General features: G+C 37.9%; 1 long non-coding RNA gene across 2 annotated transcripts in view; it reads left to right on the top strand.

Moving 5' to 3' along the window:
* The window catches only part of LOC132362411 (uncharacterized), a 315,964-nt gene extending 308,570 nt beyond the window's left edge, over nt 1-7,394 (top strand). For both annotated transcript variants that reach the window (XR_009502364.1, XR_009502363.1), the window contains one exon: nt 7,321-7,394. This is a non-coding gene — a long non-coding RNA (uncharacterized LOC132362411). The remainder of the gene's footprint in view (nt 1-7,320) is intronic.
* The last annotated feature ends 9,214 nt before the right edge of the window (nt 7,395-16,608 follow it).

Raw genomic sequence — 16,608 nt, forward strand, 5'->3', positions numbered from 1 at the left:
CTCTGCCTGAGAAATAATTTAAAATGAATTTTGAGGTTTAGTCTTCACAGTTCATCAATACTCTACCATTTAATAGACAGAATTAGAAGGCCTAAAGAGGAACGGCACATTAAGCTTTCAAAATTTGTTATTCCAGGGCAGTTTGGAAGAATTTATTCAAGATAGACATACGTGCCAGGATTGAAGAATAAAAATGAGGCATAGAGTTATTTAGAGAACATTCACCATTCCAGAAGGCAATCTGGGTAATTCATAGCAAATAGTGGCAACTTTATAAGACATCATCATCAATAAACATTTATAAGCATCCACCAGGACCAAGACCATACCTGGCACTAGAAATTACTGAATGATTGCTTAACTCCAAGTTTCCTTTTGGTTCTGGAGACATGGTCATGCATTGATGCATAAGGGAGTGTTCATGATGGGAAATGATCACAGTAAGATTTTATCATGACTACTGAAAAGCATGCCACACATGGTTTCCAATTTTTGGTGAAGCAACTAAAAATACGATATGTTCAAATATGTCATATTCATCAATAAGACTTTATTTAATGTATAAGTTGTTCCAATGAAATTTTTTTTTTTATAAATTTATTTTATTTTTGCCTGCTTTGGGTCTTCGTTGCTGCGCGCGGGCTTTCTCTCGTTGCGGCAAGCGGGGGCTACTCTTGGTTGCAGTGTGCGGGCTTCTCATTGTGGTGGCTTCTCTTGTGATGGAGCACGGGCTCTAGAGCACAGGATCAGTGGTTGTGGTGTGCGGGCTTAGTTGCTCCGCGGCATGTGGGATCTTCCCGGACCAGGGCTCGAACCCGTGTCCCCTGTATTGGCAGGCAGATTTTTTAGCACTGCGCCACCAGGGAAGCCCCAGTGAAATTTTTAAAAGCCTTGTAAACAACACTGTCTTTGATGCTTTTTCTTTTATCATTTTATACTATTCAGTTTTGTGAGAGCTTTACAACCAGTCGTACACACACACACACACACACACACACACAGAGTGAAACCACACACAAAGGGACTTCTCACAGAAAAATGTTTAAAGATTCAAACTTTATTTTAAGCTACAGCAGGATGCTTTAGAGCAGATAAAGTGAGAACTAATGAGTTATCCATTTGCACCAAGACTCTAAACTCTATCTTGCCAGTGGACTTGATATAATTCATGTTAGCCTGGCAAGAACGGATTAAGAATGGAAAGTGTGGGCTCACTCATATATTGTGTTTGGCTCATTAACAACATTAGTGTACCTTGTTAAGTAACTATATATTTCAGCATTGAATGCTATGCAAATGACATTAAAATTATCTTTTATTTTCAGGAAGGAGCTCTTAATTACTATATGGTTACATCTATCTTTAACAAAATGTCTCATTTTTTCTTTTGTAGAAGAGAAACTAACAGAGAAATACCCTAGACCAGGGGGCTCCGCAGATTTTGTAGACGCAGTCGCAGGGATTCATTCTGTTAAAATGCAGATTCATTAGGTTTGGGGAGGAACCTGAAAATTTTGCATTTCTAAAAACTTCCTGTTGATGCTTTTGCATGTAGTTCACGCACCACGTTTTCAGTAGCAAAACCTGAGCTAACACATTGGCTCACATAACTTCATTTTAAATGGAAATACCTGAAATCTAGGGGAAAATGTGCCTTGGTTATTATTGGAATTTGGTTGCTTTGAGTTCCAGAACTATGAGGAAAGACATTCTAATCATCTTCTATGAACCTGTGACAGCAAATTTTATATTCCAGGATACTCCTTGTTTTATGTAAGAGTTCTTTCAGATTTCCTAACCTATGTCAATAGTGAAGCCACATTTTTGTTTTTGTTGTAAATTTATGAGGATAGCTTATCGGAAAGGAAGCCACATTCTGTAAACAAAATCTGAAATGTTTATTTCTATTCCTTTGCAATTTAACATAGAAGACTGTGTTTTCAATCTTGGATCTTACAACCTATTGTCTTATTTTAGTGCTTCATTTATTATGTATTGGGTTAAAATTTTAAAAGAGTATCAGATATAGTTTACCTTTTATATATTTCTTTTTTCTTTGCATCCTGAAACATTTCTCCCAATAGAACTAGTTTGAGAAGCTGAGGCATATTGCCCATTGAAAGAAGCACAGAAATAATCTAAAGGGAATGAAGAGTCAAATTCTTGGCTTTTTTTGAGCTCCCAGGTAGACTTTTAAAAATCTACTGCCAAGTCAATAGTCTGAAAGTCAAAGCTCTTTTGAGTTGGAATGGGTAGAATTTATTCAGAGAGAACAATTTTGTTTTTTTTTGTTTGAATTCCAAAAGATGGGCTCTGAATATCAAGAGCAAAACCTGGAGGACTCAGGGCACAGGGTTTACACAATAAACCACAGACTAGGGAAGACTATATGAATGACATGAAAGCATTGTGCCCACTCAAATGGAGCCAGCTTTGTTTTGATCAGTGGTTGAGAGAAGAAGATCAGAGGGACTGTGACTAAAACTCAGAGGCTGCCTGGAATCATGGTCTGGGTGTAGCGGTAGATAGTGGGGCTGAAGACTATATAAAACACAGGTATGTTTAGGGGAATGTGGGAGTAGAAGAGTCACATGCCCTCCCTTACCAAGTATAGTTGGTGAGGCTACAGACCTCTCTGGAACACTGGTATCTAGTGTGTTGTTGGAAGAACAGAGCAGCAGAGGCTGAGAGGAATGCCTTGGACACTTGGCCCGGTGGACTCTCTCAAAGTGCTGTCCTATTAAGTTGGGGAAGGAGATCTTACAGCCTGGGTCAGGGTGAGGAATAGATACATGCTTGGACTGGGTAAAAGTACTATTGAGGCCATCAGCAGAAAATATCAATATCTTATGAAGGAGACTAGATGAGATGAGTTACATACAACGTGGAGAGTTAAGAGTCCTGGGCAAGATGTCCAACAATACAAACAGCCCTTCAGAACATAGATTACCTCCAGTAAGAAAGGAAAGGGAAGTCAGATGGGGATGGGAGTGGTGGAAGAATCCTAAGGAGTGACTGCAATTGACTGAGTTGTATTAAACAGAGATCAAGGTTTAATGTAGAAGTGACGCTGGTTAACTTGAATTGCAAAGACTGAGTTATCCTTTCATTGTTGGGAATAGAGGAATTGAAGCTCATGAGGTAAATTCAGTTTAACAGTGTGTCGACTGAAAAGAAGTGCACAACTTAAAAGGTGAAAGTTATGTTTTATTCGGTGGACAAATCTGAGGACCTAAGCCAAGGACACAGCATCTCAGCTAATTCTGAGAGACTTCTCCAAAGAGGAGGTGGGGGAGAGCTAGGATATATAGGAGTTTTTGCAACAAAACCAGGTGGTTGTAACATGAACAGATGACTATTTCTAAAAGAAAACCAGATATCTCAAGGTAAGGAATTTAGTGCTTTTCTATGTATGGGAATATGCAAGAGTCTGGGCTCACTGAAATCATTACTTTGATATGCACCTGAGCTATCTGGGGCCAGCATCCTGTGTTTTCTCATCCTGAGTCTTCGCAAGGTACACCGTAGGGGTGACTGCAGCAGTTGACTGCTAGATGGCAGGCATTCTTTGTTTCCATCCTGAGTTCCCTCAGGGCTCACTGTTGGGGCAGCTGTAATGTGGTGGCTTGATGGCTGCAACAGCCTTTGTTTACTGATATGGCAGACAATATTTTAGTTCTCAAATGTAATAATAAAGTTACAATTTATCAGTCTGAGTTCTGTGCCTATGTCTATTCGTAATCTCCATAGTAAGATGATGATAATAATAATGCCAGCCCTGCTTACTTCAATTTTAAATGGGGAAAAAAATTCCTATAGAATTTTTAGAGTAGGTATTAACTTTAGGATAACTAAGTCATGTCATCCCCTTTCTCATAATCTTTGAACACTTCTCCTTGTTCTCAGAATGAAGTCCTAAACCCTTCACATGGCCTTAGAGACCCACTATGTCTTGCTGCTTGCCAGCTCTGCAGCCCCACCTCGTTCTGTTTGCCCCTCACTATCTTTCTGTTCCAACCAGACATTGATTTTGGTTTCTTAAACTTGACCTACACTTTTCCCACCTCAAGGCATTTTCAGATGTTATTCTCTCTGCTTGAAAGAGTTTCCTTTACAACCGTAGGTCAAGTTTCCTTGCCAAATGCTTCCATATCACTCTGTACTGCTTCTTTATAGTATTTATCACAATTGAAATAGATTTTTGTTGTTGTTGTGGAGAATGTCAGTCTTTCTCATAGGCTCTAGGCTTCAGTAGTGCAGAGACCATGTCTGTCTTATTTGCTGATGTAGCCCCAGTGTATAGCACAGGCCTGACATGTTATAGTCATTAATATTTGGGGAACACGCAAAATGAGTGAATGAATGGTTTGATCTGATACTCTCATTTTACTTAAGAAGATATAGTATCTGATGTAGTACATATATACAACGGAATATTACTCAGCCATAAAAAGGAATGAAATTGGGTCACTTGTAGAGACGTGGATGCATCTAGAGACTATCATACAGAGTGAAGTCAGAAAGAGAGAAAGAAATATCATATATTAACACATACATGTGGAATCTAGAAAAATGGTACAGATAAACCTGTTTGCAAGGCAGAAATAGAGACACAGACGTAGAGAACAAATGTATGGACACCAAGGGGGGACGGGGGGGTGGGATGAACTGGGAGACTGGGGTTGACATATATACACTAACTAATATGTATAAAATAGATAACTAATGAGCACCTGCTGTATAGCACAGGGAACTCCACTTTGCTGTACAGTAGAAACTAACACAACATTGTAAAACAACTATACCCCAATTAAAAAGAAAAAAGAAGATATAGGGTCTGATGAGACTGAGTTTTCTAGTTGCTTAACTGTAATCAAAGTTGTTTTATTATACCTTGGGGAGAGGATGGGAGAAAAATTCAAAGATACTAAAAACACAATTAAGAATATTGTTTAGTTTAAGAAATCATTAATTACCCCATCCCCTACTGTTTCAATCTTTTTTGTTATGTATTATGTTTATTTGTGAAACCTGCTCTTAAAAGAATCATTGGTTGTACTTTTATTGTATTTCAGATAAAATGTTATGGTTAGAATGTCACACTGTTTTATTTATTAAAAGAAAATTGGTCTCTTTGGCTCGCTCATTAAGTTTTGTGGCTTTTTTAAAAGATGAATACCCACCAGACCAACGATTGGCCTCCATAGGTGTTTTTCCCCCATGTTAACCAGAAAGCCATATGATATTTTGAAAAGATGTTTGCTATACCTGGAAGAGTGAAGCAGTAAAGAACAATGAGGCAGCCAAAAATGTCACTAGATAAATGAGTCCCAGCTTGTATTCTCTTATACAAGATTACACAATTTTAAATTGCACTAAATTGGTACTGATCTGGCAATCTTGTCTTTGATATGCTTTGAGTCTTAAAATTCTACAGACTGTAGACTTGAGGGGCACTCACACCAGGTTTGAATGAAATGTATTTACAGCACAGTGGGAGAAAAGTATTATTTTATTCCTGGTTTTCTCTATGCTTCTTAGTGTGGAAGCAGTGGAACCAATGAAACCTTATCAATATTTAGCATCTCTTCTTTAAAATGACAAGCTTTAGAAAAATAATTCAATATCAAGGTAAATAACCATAGCTCTGACTGCCCAGGTATGTTTTAAACATTGTTTGAGGAAAGAGAATATTTCTCCTAAGAAAACTATATGAATGTCAGACAACTATTTTTTCCATAAGGCCTTATAAATAATAACTAATACTGTGCTAGGGCAATAGAGGATTTTCTCAATCTCCTCTGGGTGCCAGGTAGAAATACTGGCTGTTAGTTCATATTTATGACAAAGTATTATTTTTCTGCTAAAACAGATGGATTTTGAACTGACATTTTGACATCACAGGAAAATGCATACTGTCCTTTCAAACACCCCTCTTGGATACATCAGGAAAGCAACTATTAAGTGAAATGTATGACAGCAGGACTTCATTCTACTTTTCTTATTCGAGTGTTTATTTGTTTGAATTGGCCATAGATAGGTTCCTAAGGATTTGAACTGTGTCGGAAATGATTTGATTTAAGTCAAACAACGAACACAGTCACACCTTGTCACCACTTCCCAAATGACTTTTTTCAGGGAGGGGCCCCCTTCATGGACATAATGTAGTAAGTTCAGAAAAGCTTTCCTGGGGATTGTTTCATTTGCAAGATATATTTAAACCTGGAAAATGACATAGGAATATTTACCAAATACAGATAGTAATTTCTACTCCCATAAATGTGAATGTGGAAGTGTTTAGAGACAAGTCCTATGTGACAGTTTGAAAATAGCATATACATATTACCAAATAGAGATATTACCAGAATAATTCTATAGCTGTATATCCATAAATGAAGACTTAGAGAAATGTTAAAGTTGTGATTACAGAAATATTTAATCAGGGAAATTATCACCGTGAGGATTTTATTGTAACTGTATGTGTGGGGTGGGGTGGGTAAAGTAAGACTTACTGGTTATTGAATTTTATTAGGTAGAATTAATTATGTGCAGGGGAATATTCAAATATATTTTTATATGAAAACTTCCTGTTGTTCTTTATGTTCAGACTTCTCTAAGTTTTCACACATTTGAAAGATTAGGTTTGTTTTTTGAACCACTTAGTAAGTTTATTCCTTTGGATTTATTTTCCATTCAAAGATGAGATTGTTTCCAGTGTAAAGCTACACCTTGAGCATTTTGACAACTCAGCTGAAGACGTTCCTTCTGGTCATGCTGGCCTTATACACACTTACCCCCTGCCCATATGAACCATTTTAGTAAGCTGTAGATAGTTGTACCTTTTACTTCAATTCCTCTGAAATCATTTTCAGTCATTTTGATGAAAGCTGTCAATTCCTTATTCATTTTTATCTTTCAAAAAGGCTCAAAAGGCACTGCATTCTCATTTGCGTACCCAATCCTTCCTTTCAGTCTTGAATTATTATTAACAGTACACTTTGCTCTATAACATGAACTTAAGACTGTAAAGAGTATTGTTTTGTTGAGACTATCAGTAAATATCTTTATATGCAAAGATATTATTATTACTATTGATATTAATATTACAGACATTTAGTTGTGATTTTTTTCTTAACAACTTAATTGGTAAAGCTGTTTAAAAATTATATTTAGTTTACATTAGCTTTATCCTTTAAAAATCATGTTTCTAAATCTTGTGGTTAATACTTTAGTGAAAGGGTGTTTCAAGGTCCCTTTTCCTTTATATGAAACCAGTTCAATCAGCAAAGTAAAAGTCAGCGCTTTGACTCTCTTTTTTAGATTTCTTCTTATTTGAATGATCCACCTTTTCCTATAGTGATCACCGTGAATCACTTGAAAATGAATATGCCAAGGTAAGTGTATGTTCGAGAAAGTTTGGGTATTTTTAAATTGCCTATTCATATAATTTAGACCTCAAATTCATATGAACCTTATAATTTAATCAAAAGGATGATGTTGTCCAGCAATTATTTTGAATTCCTAAAATATGCCAGGTACAAGCACTATGTCATTTCAATCATACAGATGTGGAGGACTCCATACACATGAGGACATTGATACTCAGCAAGGTTGAATAACTTGCCTAGTGTTACGCCTCTAAAAATGACAGAGTGGGCGGCAAATCTGAGTCTTTCTGTTTCCAAAGATGGTGATCCACTGCATTATTGGATTAGTTTCTTTCATGTTTGCTTTTCTTACCTATAATGCTAAAAAAAGAGAATTCTTTCAGATTCTTGGAGAGTGAACCTATCTTGGATAGGGTTTCTTTTCTCTTCAACTGCATTTTTAAATGATTTAATGAGAGAAATAGTTTAGTTGAAACTGAAAATTTAAGATAAGAGACTCAACATTCATGAATTTCAAAATTCAAGCATTGCCCCCATCACAAGAAACTATCTCTTTTTTTTTTTTATTGAAGTATAGTTGATTTACAGTGCTGTGTTAACTTCTGCTGTATAGCAAAGTGACTCAGTTATACACATATATACATTCTTTTTTTATATTCTTTTCCATGATGGTTTATCCCAGGATATTGAATATAGTTCCCTGTGCTATACGTAAAGACTTTGTTTTTTATCCATGAAACTATCTCTTAACAGGCCATTGTATTTGGAGAGAGCAATTAGAGAACCTCGGGTTCTCAAGTTACAGACATATTTTACATGGTTATTAATATTTTAAATATTTTACTAACTATTTAACTGTTCGGTTTACTTCTACCACTTGTAAGGAGTAACTATGAACAGCTATCTTGTGGGATGTCCTGGTTACTTTGCTTTTTTTCTCAGGGAGCCATGTTATGATACTGGCTAGAGTATGTTCTGAATTTCAGATAATGATTGACAATGAAATAATAATTAATATTTGTAGAGTTTCCACAAGATATATAGTAAAGATGGTGGAAAAGGAACATATGTCAAGATATTTGCTAATATATAGATGGATTGTTCAGACACTGACTCATCTCATAGAATGATAGAGGTCAATGAGTATGAACAGTAAAATATTCTTCTTTTGGTTGAGGAGAATGAAGTCTAAAGGAATAATTAATTGATAGCAGAGCCCAGTCAAAAACCTGTTTCTTCACAGAGCTGATCAGGGAAGGGGCCATGATTTGAACTCAGGCTGTTTGATTCTGTATCCTATCCTGTCATGCAGTCCAAGGGTTCTGGATGTCTCCCAAGTAGGCCACAGAGGAGGAGGCCTAGTTCATACATGTCCTTCCAGAGGGCTCTGGGTCTTTTAGGCAGAGCTTGGGTAAGAGTTACCCCCTAGGACTGAACTTGCATGGTGTCCCCCATAGTTGTAGAGTAAGCAGCCTTGGCACATACAGCACCCCTCTCCAACCCTATCCAGTAGTTTGTGCTGCTTCTGTGGAATTACTGCCTGGGACTGCCGGCTCAGGACCATTGTGCCTGCTTGCTGAAGCTCTATGCAGACAGGTGCAAGTTTCTCCTCCTTGGTGGGTCCCTTTCTTCTCCTAGGGGTCGGCCAAGGCCCCTACATGGTCCATGCCATTCCTAGTCAGGCGCATGGCTCAGAGTGTTTCCTCCTATTCTACGGGTTCACGTAAGAGATTGTGAGATTCATGGGGAATATGAGGAGACTGAGGTACAGAGAAGGGAAGGGACTTGCTTGCAGTCATAGAGCCAGGAAACAGAGCTGATAAGAACAGAATACTGATGTAGCCATTTCTTCTTCACAGCAAAGCTAGGAAAGGGATTGATTTTTTACCATCTTACCTCATGAGGAAGCTGAGCCTTGTTCAAGGTCACATAGCTGGTATAATAATAATAACAACAGGAATAATAATACTAATCTACTAACACATTTTGTTAGTTACAGTGTGCTAAGCATCATCGAATGCTCATAGTTCTAGGAGGTTGATGCTATTTGCAGATGAGGAAATTGAGGCTCAGAGAAGTGAAGAAACGTGGAAGTCACATGGCTAGTAAATAGGGATGGAAGTAAAAAGAGCTAACATTTACGGCACACTTAGTGTACGCCAAGCACCTTGCTGTTTAATTCTCACAGCCCTATTGGGAGAACAGGTGCAATTAATCAAGTTTATAGGTGAGGAGAATGGGGCTTAGAGAAGTTATTAGAGGAAGGTGACACAGTTAATAAATGGAAATATAAAAACAGTAATAGTAATCATAAGCTAACATTTATTGAGCACTTACTCTGTGCACAGTAATATGTCATGTTCTCTCATGTTCAGAGAATTAAGGGACTTACACAGGGCCACACAGCCAGGAGTGGAAAAGCAGGGATTTGAATTCAGATCTCTGGAGAGGGAGATCCTTCTGTGGGAGGGGAAGCTGATAAATATGGAGGCCCTTCAACTGGGAAGACATTGGCCTTCCTGGAGGGCATCTGTGTTTGGAGGGTGGCATCCTTACCTACAGTTTCAGTTGCATCAAAAACAGCATGAGCTCCAAGCCAAGCACAACTCCTATGGCACAGCTCAGCCACCCAAAACCAAAACCGGCCACTGGCTGCCAGCTGACATCATGTACAACATCAGGGCACTGGCCCCCTATGACAGCTAGATGTTGTGACAGTGGGTACGAGGACAAGGAGGACAGGGAACCCCATGGCAGGGGCGAAGTGGCTGAAGACCACAGCCTGCAGAGGGTATGGAAGAGGGTCGACTTTGCAGGCTCGCCCGGGGCTTCTACTCCTGGTGGGTCTCCATTTGTGCCCTTTGGACTCTGGTCCCTACAGTATTGAGAATGTCCTGTCATGGGCAAGAGAAGTGGACCCTGAAGTCCTTGGTCAGCAGCCTGGGGCTGGGCATGCATCCTGCATTGTCCCCCTAGCTCCAAGAGATTGACCCCAGGACACCTGTGACATTGCAGCTTTCTTGAGGTCCAAAGAAGCAAGAGGAGTGGGTACACTTCCTGGCCGACTGAGAAAAGAATTCTCAAACGCCTCATACCTCTCTGTTTAGTCCTATTTCACAGATTCGGAAAGTGAGTTTCAAAAGCGGGGAAGGGACTCAAAACAATTTTATTTTTGTCCTCTGACTTTTTATATCTTATTTTCTACTCCGATATATTGTTTGTTTTGATAACATTAAAATCACCACCGAGAGTCTATAGTTTAAACTACATTTATTTGAACAAACGTAGAATCTTTTATATGTACTAGGAGTCTTTTATATATAGTAGGTATTCAATGAACATTTGTCGATGTGGATATTTTAATTAGAAAGAAAATGGGGAGAAGTATCTTCATACTATTTTAGGGAATCCATGAGTTCTCTTGATAAAAGGATTTAAACTGAAGGGCTATCCAAAAAACAGGGTCAGATAATAAACCCCACAGTTAGGAAGAAAGAGATTGTTAAGGATAAGGCCCCTCAGACTATGAGATTTAGGGTCCTGACAGATGGAGAAAGTGGATTTAAGGGGATATGAAAGCAAATGTGGCTATTCAGCTGCTGATCAGAAAATGACAGATGGATTCACTGAGGAAGCTGAAAAGGCACACCAGAAGAAGAAAACAATACTATTATTTAAGATACTGGGGACATTCTTCACAGATCATTTCTGGAAAAACCAGCAGGCATGTTTATCCCCTGATTGAGGCACTGAATACATTTCAATCAAAGCACAATGAGTTGACCTAATAAAACTTTTCAGAGCAAAAGTAAAGAAAAATAGGAGACATTATAGGCAGTAGGCATTTTACCTTTGTACAGTTGGCAGTGTCAGTGAGCAATCACATTAGCCATCTTAAGGCGGTGCCTCTCAAAGTGTCCTTTTAGGGGTTCTGTGGGGTCAAACTTTTTTGTAATAATACTAAGGTGTTATTTTCTTTTACTACTAAAAGTTCTCTCATGGGTACACAATAAAACATTTCCAGATGCTACTTAAATTGTGATATCATAACCAATTGAATGCAGAAGTAGATATGTGAATGTAGCTGTCTTCTGTTTAATAAAGATACTAAAGAGATTTCCAAAAATATAAAACAATGCCACTCTTCTATTTTTTTGTTTTATTTGGAAATATAGTTATTTTTCACTAAAAACCATTATTTATGTTAACATATGATGGGTTTATTACTTTTCTCTTAAAATGAATTAATAAATACATTTTTAAATTCTCAGCTTTAATTTCAAACGTTAATAGACAAAATCAACATCAAAAATAGCTCTTAGGGCCCTCTATAATTTATAAGCGTATAGAGAGATCCTGAAACTGAAAAGTTTGAGAACCTCTGTCTTTAGGGATATGAGAATGTTTCTTCTAAAAGTTGTCTGTGTATGACAGAGACTGTAAATGATCATCATGCCCATTTCTCTTCTCCTTTTGGAAGCATGGGAGGAGTATACATCCTCGTAGGTCTATGATAGAGCAAACCTATATTGTTGGTTCTAGCAATGTGTTGTGGGTGGCAATGACATGTGTCACTGTCTGTCAGAACATTTGATGGCTGATAAGAGATTCTTAAGAACTCTGCTTTCCTGCTATTGTGACCATGGAAGCACATGTTGACATAAAGGTGCCAAAGATTAAAGCAGACTGGGATACTGGGCCAGCTCTGGGAGGAGAGCCCCTCTGGAGAACCACCTGGAGTGGCAGTAGACCTAGCATGAGCTGGAGAAAAATGTTGTCAGTGATAAATCCCTGAGACTTGAAGGCTATTTAATACTAGTGTGTAAACCAGCCTATCCTGGCTTGTACCTGACTTTTCATGGGAAAACCAGCACGGGCAGACAATTTTAGGGGATTATTAGCCTGAGAGCTAAAGGAAAGTCCTCATACTGTTGGAATAAAAGGTGATTCAGAGTAGTTTTTTAAAAAATATCATTTATTATTTTTTGATGCTTTAGAGGTAATTATTTTAAAAAATGACATCAGGCTCTGTGTAACTAATGTGTCGAATATGGATAATACGTAGGTCCTTACTCTCGAGGAATGTGACCTAAATGCTCTTCTATTATTTTATTATCATTTGTATTTACAGAAAGCAACGTTCCCCTATGTATTTATTAACTCTTTGAATAATAGTTATTAAATGATCACTATGCAGTACTTTGTTGGGAATGTTACAGTGACAAAGACAGTCTTCAATGTCACCACTTAACAGAGGCAAGAAATTGAGAAAGGCAAAGGGTAAAGTCTACATGCCAATTGGGTTTACACATTTCAAGAGCTTTCTAAGAAGTCCCTCCAAGGACTTGGGCTTACATCTTGTTGGGCTTACATCTTGTTGGGCTCTCTGAGCTATTAGGAAGGCTGGAAATCATAGGGTTTTTTTTGTTGGGCCCGTTGACACCCTGAAAAAAAATTGGTTCTTGTTAATAAGGTGAAGAGTAGATCAATACTGAGTAGGCAGCCAGAGGCATCTTCCACACTGACCCTTGGTCCTTTTGCGGATCTCATCACCTCGTTTGTACCAAAAAATCTGGACTCACGTGCACTGCCAAGGCACAAAGTCCTCAGTCCCCAGTGGCCAGAATATCACTGAGTCACCTGCCACCCTGCTCCACATGGCTGTTTCAGGTCTATTGGCATTCTACTTCTTACGTGTTACTTTTTGGGGTAAGGTTGTCTTTGAAAACTGCAGTAATGTACCACAGAGTTATTCTCCCCACTGGACTCTGCTCTGGGAGCCAAGCCCAAGTCCTCTTTGCTCTTGGACCCACAGATCTCTGTTCTCTACCCCCTCCCTGCCCCCATGACAGAACAGTTTCTTTCTAATAGCAGGGATATCCGTCTTCCTTCATGATGCAAACCTAGTCATTTTGCCTACACCTAGAAATCCTCTCCACCCTTTGGAAGCAGGAGGATTCATGGGATGTTTTTCCTTTCTACTCTGATGCATCACTTCCTGAAGCAACATTTACATCACCAACTACCTGTATGAATAAAAGAGAGGGAGAAGAAAATACAAGTTAATATCATAAAGTATCATTCTATCATATAAGTGATTGGGTGTTCAATATAATGTTGTAAGGTTTCTCATATGCGTAGGCACAGTACGCTCTGGGAAGCCCTAGGAATAAGTTCCAGGGAGTCTCAGGAGTCCCTGAAAAAGTGGGTGTCTAAACTGAAAAATTAGTAGAATTTATCCAGTTGAAAATAAAAGATGGGGGGAGAGAAGAGGAAGGAAGGGAGAGAATGAGAAGTACTCTAGAGAAAGGAAATAGCACGTGTAGAAACAAGAAAAGTATGAAGAGGTAAGGGGATTGTCAGTAGGTCAGTATATGGCTTGAAAGTACAATGTGAAATAGAGAGTGATGTGATGGAGGAGGAGTGAGAGAGGAAAATAGCTCATTTGGACTTTATCCAGGGGGAACCTAAGCAGCCCTAACGATTATGCGTTAGTAAGATCTCTCTGGCTACAGTATGAAAAATGGATTCAAGCTGTGCAAGACTAGAGTAGGGAGACCTTTTAGAGGTCTGTTGTAATTATTTTGGCAGAAGATAACGTCAGGTTGACCTAATGTCATAGCAGTGGGAAGGAAATAATTGAATTGGAGAGTTATTATGGATATAGAATAATTGCAACATCGAAAATCAACAGTTGTCTTTGGATTGTCAATTGAGTGTGTGTTGGTGACATTCTGAGATAAAAAACACAGGAAGAGGATCAAATTCTATGAGGTGACTCCACTCTCTAAAACTCCTCCCCATTTCCTACTTTCTTTGCTTTTAGAATTTATCATTATCTGTTACATTTTATTTTTTCCTAGTTTGTACATACCCACTAGAATATAAACTCCTTGTGTAAGACACTTGTGAAAGTTTTTTCTCTATTGTATCCCCAACTTCTAGAACAATGCCAATCACATAGTGGCTACTGAGTAAATATTGATTAAATAATTGAGTGACTGACTGACTGCCTAAATGAGTAAGAATGGGCCAGTAGTAAAATAAATAAGGTCAGTGTTTGGACCTGCCGAGTGTGAGTTGCCTTTTGGCATTCCTTTGGGATGTCCACTACACTTCAGAGATAAAGATACGGAGTTCAGGTGAAGTCTCTGATATAGAAATATTGGGTTGGCCAAAAAGTTCATTCAGGTTTTTCCATAATATCTCACAGAAAAAAACCCAAACGAGCTATTTGGCCAACCCAACAGAACTTTGGGAGGTCTGCAGAATATAAGTAGTCTTTGAAACAATGAGAGTGAATGAGATGTTCATCCTGTAATTCAGTTCTTGATTAAAGAAAATACCCTGTCATTCTTCTCTGCAGCTACTGTTGCTCCTGATATAAATTTCCTTTATTCATCAATGAGAACATGAAAGATTTGTCTTTGTAGTCACCTTCCCTGCACTTCACTCCTTCAATCTTTTCCTCACCAGGAATGCAGTCCCTTCATTGAGATGTAACAATTCTTATATTTTATTTCATAACTTACAAATCATCTTCAATCTCATGGCTTAGGTTACTTAGGTACCTCTGGAACCTTACAAGATTTGGTGATTGATAATTAAGTAGTTCCCAGAAGCAAAGGATACTTATCGTACATTCTTTGCAGTCTTATATAAATGCTCTTGAAAAAAGTTATACTCATCTAAGTATTTTCCTAACACCTCCCATTTTCACTTTTTCTAATTATTCCTCTTTACATTTTTAAATGACCTACACATACACCTAAATGTTTTTCTCAGTAGAAAGAGTTTAAGATGCCAGATAAACGTTTGCTTTTTTTTTTTTTTCTCTTTTGCTGTGTAGCTGGCCTCTAATTTGCCATCATTTGTAATCATAGGGAATTCAAACATCTGCCCACCAGTCAGAGACAGAGCCAAATTTTGTGAATGAGTCCTATAAGGTAGAGTTTAGTGCCAACTCTCTGCAGGAGTTGTTTTGGGGATGGCTTAATTTTTTTTCTTCTTTAGAGTAAATATGAGAGGAGTTCTCAAATGTGTGAGAAGTGATGATGCTCATAAAAGCAGGGCATGTGTCTGAGGAACTGGTGGGGGCCAGGGATCACTAGTGTGTTATTTTCATCCCGGGCAACAAGGTGCACTAAGGTGGTCTTAGGAGGCTCAGGACAGAAACATGAGGTGGGGATACTAAACTGACTGATTTTTGTTACCAGAAGAAATATTTCCAGGTTTTAAATGACAGAGTAATTGTTTTCTTATAACTTTGAGTTAACTGAAACCTATTTCTATGTAAGATCTTAAAAGAGCTTGAGGGTTAGGGATGTGATTAGGAAACTATCTGCCTAGTATTATTTTTCTCAAGAAACTATGTCAAGTTAGGCTGAGATTCCTTAAAAGTGACCCGGCCTCTTGTGTCAGGCTTCTGTTCACCTGGTGTGAGGGATGGCTATAAGGCTGTTAGAAAATTGTTTGTGGTCAATCTGTAAATGACTCTGGAAACATGAATGAAACCATTGAAAACTTGGCTTTACCATATAAATTGTAACACTTGTGAAGTCAGGGACTATGCATTCTTTAAAAAAATACTATTCATACTATTCATGTATCACAGTGCCCTGTACACATAAAAAATATATGTTGATCATTCATTTAGTAATTACACAAATAATTTGAAATCATGCTTTAATGTATGTTTTTTTTTGGTAGAAACTCAGCACTTACTGTATGCCAGGTATTCATTTTTAGTTTTTAATTATTTAACTTGCACATTTTATAAGTAAAAAATTGAGGTACAGAGTAAGTCACCCAGAAAATTATCAGTTGAGTTTTAAATAGAACCAAGCACTTCATACTCTCAGTCTTTGCATTAGATAGTAGAAATGATTATTAAAATGTTTTCTTGTGGATAGAGAAAGCTTACCTTTACAGAATCAATTATTCCTCAACTGTAAGATGAACTGTTTTCTTCTGCTTATCTCTTTTTTCTTTTTTTTTATTTCTCCAGAGTTCTCCTTATCTCTTAAAAACTCTTAGAGATCAGCAGATACTCATTAAGAGAAAGTCTTGTGGGTGGAACATGGATCCACAAGACAAGAACTTGTAGTACAGTTCCTAATAATTGTTTGAAGCTCTGAGCAGGGGTCCCTATACTCCACATCTTACCCTTCATTCCATCCACAATCATAAGAAATTCTGACAGAGTTAAAAAGCTTTTAAA

Source organism: Balaenoptera ricei, chromosome 3 (genome assembly GCF_028023285.1).
Source record: "Balaenoptera ricei isolate mBalRic1 chromosome 3, mBalRic1.hap2, whole genome shotgun sequence".
In the NCBI taxonomy this organism is placed as follows: domain Eukaryota; kingdom Metazoa; phylum Chordata; class Mammalia; order Artiodactyla; family Balaenopteridae; genus Balaenoptera; species Balaenoptera ricei.